This window comes from Choristoneura fumiferana, chromosome 18 (genome assembly GCF_025370935.1).
Source record: "Choristoneura fumiferana chromosome 18, NRCan_CFum_1, whole genome shotgun sequence".
Lineage (NCBI taxonomy): Eukaryota > Metazoa > Arthropoda > Insecta > Lepidoptera > Tortricidae > Choristoneura > Choristoneura fumiferana.
The window spans coordinates 15,516,288-15,526,430 of record NC_133489.1 but is presented as its reverse complement, the minus strand read 5'-3'; positions in this window follow the sequence as shown (position 1 = coordinate 15,526,430).

Genomic DNA, 10,143 nt, shown 5'->3' with positions numbered 1-10,143 from the left:
CATATTTAATCTAGGCTATTCGCATAGCCCCACAGCTCACACTTGGTTATGATTATGACCTAGTATCGCAGTATTTAATTGGTTTAAACAGTTCTTCAAGTCAAACCAACTAAATGTGAAAGCAATACTTCAACTTTATGTGCAAGAATTTATAAAGACGGGAATAACTAGAATTATTCATTGCACATTCTTATATTTTACTTTTATTTGATCATCGGTAGGTACATTTATTTCTTTCAATGACAAATGAGCAAAACTTCAATGTATTTTCCTGAAAAATAGTATTAAAATCAAAAATAAAACAACAGTTGATTAAGTAGGTTAATACATTCCACAGCATTGTTTAGGTACTTGACTTGGAATTTTGATTTTCATGCGCCTGTAACAGTCTGTGCCGGCAGCAAAATCGGTGGCGATCTAGATTTATTGAGTGTACCTTCACGTCGCAGTCATAAATCGAGCAGACTTAGCAGTTGAAGCTGCGAGTAGCCGTTGCACGTCCTCGAGTCATTGTTGTCACTTAAAGACACATGACAAATAGCACTTTCGTTAGATGCCAACATTCGACAATCTCTTGCCTCACTCAGTATAAATATACGAGCACAGCTTTATTCAAAACGTAGCGTAGTAGCCGACTAATGCAAAATTCAGTTTGATTCGCTTGCAATCTTGAGGACTGCTATAATTTAACGGTAGACCGTGCTAGACGAAAGCTTACAATTTCACGGTTGGAATAACGGTCCCTAGGTACTAGTCTAGCGGAAGGCTTCTCCCGGCCGTAGGCGAAGTTTCTATCTCTTTCTAGTTGAATTATAACATTAGAGGGGATGTAAAGATCGCGTGTGACAAATCAAATCAAATTGTCACGCTTTATGGCTGGTACGCACGGCACGCAAGTGTCGGTCCTGTGTAACACTTCAGTGCTGCGGAGTGCCTACACTTCACTCCTGACAGCGGGTTGGTCACTTAACAAATTTATTGCAAATAATCGTTCAATACACATACAAACAATCCTTGTTGTAATTAGTGCTAAATCAAGCCAGAAAACATGATGTATATGTTTCACAGACCGAAATTTCCCTACTGTGTAAATAGGTAGGTAAGTAATTGCGTGGTTATCGACGAAGCTTCAAGAATTTGTTTGTTTTCAACAGACCCGTTATACAATATAAACAAAGACTATTTCATCATAATTAATGTTACATTATTTCGCTACTTCCAATACTTCAAACAATATGAAATTAATGGCTTCATGACTTTGTAGGTTTGCCTATAATGCGTCACAGAATAGGTTTGACGGCAAAACTAGCGCAAAGCGAGAGAAGCTTTCCCATAAATATTGCGTTCGACGTATATTTCATTCGAGCTACACGCAACTCTCTTCGCATTAACACCTGCACTTTGCAGTAGGTATACAATATGCAATTTCAGTGAGAAAAGCTGAGGATAAAAATTAAATAAGTAGCAGCACACTTCGGACCCTTGCAGGTAGCAAACCTGAGCACTTGATACAAATTTCAGCTTGATGCCTCCGCGCATTGAGAATAAGGGTCTTGACGTCTGTCAACTGTCGGTTTGTCTGTTTGTAACAGACGGACAACAAAATGATCCTATAAGAGTTCTGTTTTTCCTTTTGAGGCACGGAACCCTAAAAAGGCCAATAAATCGTTGTAAATTCCTGTTACTAAAGTTTCTAACTTCTGTGGTCCACCACACAAAAACTGCTTGCATTTTGCAGAGGCTCGGTGTTGTTGCCACGTGCCATTTATCAAGAGTGCTTGCTACGTTAGAGAGCTGATGGTCCGAGCGGCGCCACGTTCGCCAACTGAGCATCTATTGTGTGTTAAGCGGCATATACAATCAAAGCAATTAATATGCCCACTATGAACATAATAATTTGCAACAACAATAAGCGTACTTAGTATGGCTTTATATACAGTAAATTTACAGTCGCATGTGTTGTTTCCTGATTTGTACTTGAACGTTCACAAAACAATTAGGTACAAGAAACTATACCACATAAGTAAATTAAGGACTTTCATTTTAAGTGTATCTTTTGCTTTTTTCAGGATAAGGTAATTTTGGATTCTTACTCAGAATCATGAGCCCTGTTGATTAGGATGATGAAAAAAAAATGACCCTCAATTTTCTATGTGTCCATTTTGTGACGACCCATACAAACTCTTTTACAAACTGTATGAAAAAAAATCACAAAGTAAAACACAGGTACACTTAAAAAGAAAATTGCCCAATTTTTAACAAACTATTGAGAGGATAAATCAGCAAACCACGCAATTAAATTTGACTAAACTTCGATCTCTTAGGTGGTAACTCTTCCTTTCGTTCACCCTAGCTACATCAATATCGTATAGGTTAGATGTTAAGAGCACTGAAACCAATACCTACGTCCTTGCCAGCCTTGTAAACAAGAAAATTAAATGAGATTAAGCACTTTATATTTACGAGGTAAGACGGTACTCCTTATTAAGGAGGGAATACAATTACGAAGTTCCAGCAATTTAAGAAGATCTAGCGCCGTTTAATTGCTGCAACATAAATTGTCTTTTGAACAGACGATATCTTTGCGTTCGTTTCATTTAGGATGGTATAAGTCAAGTGTATACCTGCCGGAATCATTTAATGGGGATCGTTTAGGTGACTTCATTTTATTACTTGCTTATTATTTCTGGCAGAATTAAGAACACAAACGCAAAGTTTGTTTCCTCATTATTAGATAATATAAATTAGCTGAGGTAAAATAAGATGTATTATAAAATATGTGGGCATAAGCCGTGAGATTTTTAAACCATATTAGAACTTATTGCTGTATTGTGTATATACTAATCCCAATAACTATATAATTAGGTATACGCTGAAGTAAGTTCTGAAAGGAATGGTGGTAACGTAATTAAATTACTTACCAAACAATAAATCTCTTGATAAGAAATTATTTATATTTACTTAAGCCGAGCCTCGTTGATTAAATCCCAAGACATCTCCGTCCGTGCCTTATTAAATATTTACAATCTCAACAGATTCCAAATTAATTTTGCAAAATTAAAAACAAATTGCAAACTTGCATCGTACCTACTTCACGAACCCATTGGGAAATTAAACGTCATGTCAATTACGTAATACCTATTTATATAAAGCCGCAGGAAGAATTTTAAGATTTCGATTTGATAATATAATGAGATTGCGGTACCTATAATTTGATTACTTAATCTGATGATAGATGAACCCTTCAATTTAGAGAGCAGAAAAATTATACTTTGATCTGAAAAATGTTCGATACTTATTTCGTTTTGGTGAGATTTAGGGGCTGTTTCACCACCCATTGATTAATTTTATTCGACGTATAAATGTGATGCCGTCTCCGTCTATTCGAACAAAACAAACAGAGACGGCATCATATTCATCAGTCAAATAAATTTAATCAATGGATGGTGAAACAGGGGGTTAATCTAGTAAAGTTATGTCATGGGTAGGGAGGCGAGTTTAATTAATTTGTTGTCTTTTAACATTTTTTATATTTGTGCACTATAAAACCACACAATGCTATCAAACATTATAACAAAATCAATTCCAATTTTTCATACTTCTGGTATTATCTTCCTTCCTAAGTTTTTTTTTTGCTTTATTTAATTTCTCATTGATTCATAATATTGGATGATTTTGATGTCCTTACAAACATATTTAAATAAATACTTCATGAAGTACGGTGTGTAGGTATAATAAATACTCCAAATAAGAATCGATGAGTACCTACTCTAATTTAGGTAGGTACATTTTGTAACAAAATTTTCCCCTTGAGAAAATCTACAGGAACGAAGTAGCTCATCAATAAATAAAATAAAAGTCCGCCTCATCCAAATATCGAAGAATTCAACAAGGCAATCAAGACGTCGGGGACTTTAATAAATGTCAGTTTACGCGGCAAGGAAATGAAATATGATTATTTTTGGTCATAGCCTGTTCCGAAATTGCTACGTCATGGACCTTTTGCCTTTTCTTGTTCAATCATGACATTATGAAAGCCGATCTTCTACAACGGGTAAATGGTGACAATAATGATTTTTTTTATCCACCTTACCTTAATGCCGTCTGCGTTACTGCGTTTTTTGCACCTGAATTAAATATTAGTTTTTTTTCTTTTACACTCGTCTGATTGATACAAACGTCAGAAAACAAATAAACAATAAAAAAATTCAAAAAATGACGTATTAGTTCGCTGTAATGCCGTGTAAACAAATTGAATAATAAACAAATAAATATAAGCTAAAGGTCTTAGGTATTAGTCATCACACCACTCTCCTCATCAATATGGGGTTTTGATTAAACAAAAACCGGCCAAGTGCAAGTCGGTAGAGTTGTTTTATTGGTACAACATAACATACAACATTGGACACTATATTAGAATCTTTTTTTTTTCGGGAAAAATGACGTTTGTTTTATGGGAGCCCGCCTTAAATATTTATTTTAAAGTGAATACACAACTAAATATTCTGTGAACATTTCAAGCGTCCACCTGTTGCCATTATTTTTATAAAGAAAAAAACTGAAAAAAAAACACGTTTGTTGTATGGGAGCCCCATTCTGTTTTTAGTATTTCGTCACTACTTAAAAAGAACTCGTACCTCAAAATAGATATTTTTTCTGAGTGAACTTTAAAAAATTGATTCAAGGTTCAAATTTGTTGACATATTAATTTTAGATACGAGGTTTTTTCAAAGTAGTGACGATTTGTTGTTATAGCGGCAGCAGAAATACATGATCTGTGAAAATTTTAACTGTCTAGCTATCACGGTTCATGAGATACAGCATGGGGACAGACAGACAGACGGCCACTTAGCACCTCTCCGGTTCTTACCCTTTGGGTACGAAATCCTTTAAAAAGCTTTTAGTAAGTACATCATCCACATTCCAAACATTACATCCACATTCACAAATAAAACAGTTTAACTTATTTTTTTACTTTCTTCTATTTTCATAAACCGTTTAAAAATACACAACTGTATGCTGTTTTTACATGAATGAAGATTAGCTTGTTCAATATGGATGGACTGGAATTTCATTATATACCGAAAGGGTCCTACAAGAAATATTCTTCAAGCAGCTTAAGCAGCGAAAAGAAATTCTTACAACAGAAACATTACAACAATTGAAAAGAAAGTCAGTGTATATAATAAGTGCGCTTATTGGAACAATCAATGACAAAAGTTTCAATTGATGGTTACTATCTAATTATTTTCAAACCTTTGCATTTGCTTATAATAAAATATATTGGAGAATGATGTCTTCTTATTGTTGCCGGTTCAAGATAATAAAAAATATATCAATGTTTCACTTCACTTTACTCGTACACGTGTAGACAGGGGGGGCCGTATGCAACCCTACCTCAACGAGTAGCAAGATGCGACTTATCTAGGGTGTTGCACATTAAAACGGTATGTCTTAAATTACAGGGTTGCCTGGCATAAACCTGGAGCATTTTGTACAGTGAGCAGCAAAAAATATATTTTTTTTGGGTGTTAATTACCTCATCGAGTAGCAAGTAGGTACGTAGTACAATCGATAGTGCTTGTCAAGAAGTGTCAAAATCTATAGGGTTGCCTCGCCCATCGTGGCACTTTCGTGAGTTAGCCTAATTTTAAGGTGGCTAAAAATTGAAAAAGAAATACGTCATCGAGTAACTTAACGATTAACGATTTCAATGAAATTTGGTATGTAGGGGTTTTTGGGGAAGACAAATCGATCTAGTTTAGTCTTATTTCTAGGAAAATGCTTATTATCGAGTTACAGCCCGAGCATAGCTGGGTCGCCCAGGTACTCTGTCATTACATCTAATCAATATCATTTAAACCATTCACTGGACTCATTTCCAAGTTAATATTTACGTTTAAACATAAAAATTTAGCCGACTAAGAAAAACTCCAGGTATGAAGCCGGCAACCTAAATTAATTATTATCAGGATGAATAGATCCCTCGAATGGCATAAGTTTCATTTTGCTACTCGATGACATATTTTTTTCAATATTTAGCCACCTTAAAATTAGGCTGACTCACAAAAGTGCCAGGATTGGGCAAGGCAACCCTATAGATTTTGGCACTTCTTGATAAGCACTACATACCTACTTGCTACTCGATGAGGTAATTTACAGCCAAAAAATGATCGTTTTTTTGCTCACTGTACAAAATGTTTCCAGGTTTATGCCAGGCAACCTTGTAATTTAAGACATACCTTTTTAATATGCAGCACCCTAGATAAGTCGCATCTTGCTACTCGATGAGGTAGGGTTGCATACGGCCCACTCTTAATCTAATATTTCTTCAATTGCACCTAAAAACACGAAGCGTAAATAATTGATTTACACTCAAATTTAATATTCTCGAGCGCTCAGATTTCGTTCCGGACGGTATCGTGTGTGCATTGAAATATATAATACGAAAACTTTGGAGTCATTGTAAAAATATAGCTCAATGTAAAATAAAAATAATTTTTTGTTGGAACGCATCGTATAGCAAGGCAAATCAGTTTCAAGAACATAGTTAACTACATATATCTTCCAGACTATGCGGTAGTTGTACGCGTTCGTACGTGGCGTAATAAAACGATCCCCGTAAAACAAAATAGCGTACATTTACTTCAGCAGATTTTTCTTGCAAAGGGCGCAAGTAGTTGGCTTCCGAGATTTAAAGTAAACATAACCCGACTAAGTAGGACGTTGAGTGGATATTCCAGCTTATAGCAGGATATAAAGTGGACACTCGGATAATACAGCTCTCTCCGAGGTTGTCGGCGGCATCCTGTCCACGTCCATCCCCAACTTTGAAATTGTACCTTCGCCAAGACCTGTGCGGAATATTGGGGATCGGACAAGCTTGTTACATCCTTATTATGCCGTGGAGAATAAAATAAATACTAAGAAAATGTAAGCTTGCTTAATTATTACCAGGTATGATTAATGAAAGATATATTAATTAGAATTTGTGTGGCTTTCCATCCCAGCGTAACAGTAGTAAATTTCGGCGGTAAATACCTACTAATCCCATCCAAACATAAATGTGAAATGAGAGCCAAGTTCAATATTATAATATATGCCTGGGTCACAAAAGAAGTGAGATCTAAATGGGTGCCAAGTGCCAAGGTGCCAAGTTCAATGGTCAGTCCTGAAATTTATTGACAAAAATATAAAATATCATTTCTTCTTATAACTTAGGATATATTGAAGCCTAAGGTCGGACTTGGTTAGTTCTCATATACAAATTATTATTGAGTACCATCAGCCAAATAGGTGGTCTACCACCCTAAAGATGATAATCGTTTGCATGTCATAAAACAATAATGCCAATAGACGTGTCTGTCAACTTGAAAGTTCGACTTTAGCGACATATTCATTTGATAGGAACTTGAGGATGATGATGATGACTTCCTATTGGTGTAAATTTTTTCGAAATCGTTTTCTTATTGTTCACTAAACTCCGTACTGCGGCACGCAGCGTGCCTATATACGAGGCTCCAGGAGCGTTAAAAGATCAGTAACTCCACGCTGGCAGACCATGGTCTCGGTACGGGCAAGTCACATTTTTTCTCGCTTTAACAAGGAAGGCTTCGAGTACAAAGATTGTAAACAAGGACATAATTTCGAAGACACGGTTAGCTAGCCCCTTCGTTCGTCATTGGTTAATACATAATAAGCGATATGCGCCTGCGAAGCTGACGCAGACGCACATACTGACTGGCAGAATGTTTCGAAGAAGGTACTTATTTCGAAAAGGGCTCTGAGAGGATTCCGATTTACAATAATGAGTTGAGCCGTTCAATTTAATTTATTATAAAAAAGAAAAATTGGTAATTAAAATTCTGTGGGTAGGTACTGCATGCTCATGTCTAAATACTTACTTAGATTCGTGCATCGTGGTCCAAATGTTGTCCTGCGGCGGCGGGTCGGGGAAAATTATTAGGAAACAGCAATTAACACTCAAGAATTTTCTGCTTATGGCGTCGCCACTACGTACCTAGTTTTATTCCATTGCTGGTTGCTACATTCACAATAGACAAGTGCTTATAGTAGCGTGTTGCGTAAAATAGAAAATATAACCGAATTGATAACCTCCTCCTTTTTTTGAAGTCGGTTAATAAGACATTTTTGTCGCGCTTATTTTTAGCATCACATTTTGCTCTTTATTTCCTTAATGCTCCTCTTTTTAATAGACTTCAAAAAAAGTAGGGGGTTATCAATTCGATTGCATTTTTTTATGATTGTTACCTCGGAACACCGTCATTTATGAACCGATTTGAAAAAAAAAATCGTTTGTCTAGAAATGCTTTCAATTAGATCCCATAAGCACCAAATCAGGATCTGATGATTGGATCCGAAGGAAATCGAGGGAACTCTTCAAATATTGTAGGAACGCCTATGGTAATTAAATATCAAATATCATGGGACATTTAACACGAAATTGACCTAGTCCCAAACTAAGTAAAGCTTGTAGGGTAAACCCTCCAGTGAATGAACCCCCCCCAGTGAATGAACAAAATCACGTTTTTTGCCTAAAATAAGCAATATAGCCATTTCTACCAAACATTCGTATTTTATTCTTACCGGCAACTCGATTTCCTATGCAATGGCAACACTTGGTAAATTTATTTTCGACCAATTTCAACATGGCCGGCGTTTAAAGTTAGCGTGTTTCCAGATTTGAAGATTTGTATGGAAAAATTAGATCCCAGGTAAGAACAGTGCATGTTTGGAGTAACATTTGAACTGGCTTATTTCATGTATACCACTAATAAGTTTAGCTATTGGTTAGATTAAGAGTTAAATCTGCTATAAATGTATTCTTTGGTGGCTTATTTTGCGGTTAAGTTGATATTTTTAGTGTTCCATTACTGGTTATTAAATGTTCTAAAACCAGTAAATGAAACAGTCTGTTCATTTACTTGTAGTCGGCTCTATTTTATATATTTTTTTTTCCTAAAATTTTCTGTTAACAAATTCGTATTAAGGTTGTGTTTTCAGATTATGCATAGAAAACGATTCTGTTTCTTTGAACTAGTATTGGGACACTAGTGTTCATTCATAGGAATGAAAAATCTAGTAAATGGACTATAGAAATTTGGCTTTGTTCATTTACTTTACTTACTAATCCTATGTATGAACAACGTACTTTCTAAATTGGACTTGGTAATAATATTAGATTGTACAACAAGAGCATAAAACAAGCCATTTTACCCAAGACGTTCATATAGTCACCCGAGCCGGTACCTCGAGGGTTGATAGAAACGTTGAGGAGAAAATGGGTTTAATACTCGAGTTTTACACTCTGTTTTTCACTTCGATTGCGAGGAAAGGAAATACAGTTAAAACAATTGTTCAGTTAATGTGTACCTTTTATTTGTCATGAATTACTATATAATTATATATTTTTTTATTGATTTATTTTGATCGTTTTTTATTTTTATATAAATTAAAAATGATGAAAACATGATGTAGATTATTTTGTTTGTGGCTTGACACCTACCTTGCCTTACCTTGATTACCTTGGTCTTAGACGAAGATTTTACTTTATGCACTAGAGCATAAAATGTCGTTTTTTGTTGGCTAGATCTAGCAATAAACACGAACTTTACGAGCATGAGAAGTGAAAAATTTTCTTTCTTTTATTCTTAAATCTTAATAAGTAGTTTATTACCTGCTGAGTTGCCTTTTTTTGCCAAAATGCACGTTGTTTCTTGGTTGAAAGATAGATTTTTTGATCGTTCCTATGTTATTGGTGACTAACATTTATTCTATTCCATTTCTATTCTATTTTAGATTAATATGGACGGAAAAAAAAGATATAAACGCTTTCGCTACACTCAAAAAGACCTGGAAACAGCTTTACGTGCTGTTATTAATGGTTCACTAACATTAAACAAAGCAAGTATACAGTATAATGTGCCTAAATCTACTCTTCACAATAAAATCACTCACAAAGTTCCATGGGAGAGAAAAATGGGGCCACCGACTGAACTCTCTAGTCTCGAAGAAGGAGAATTAGTTCAGTGGATAATAAATAAAGCAAAACTTGGTTTTCCAATGCATCCGGATGAAGTCATTGACAGTGTGAAAAATTATTTAGATGCAAATAATCGTGAC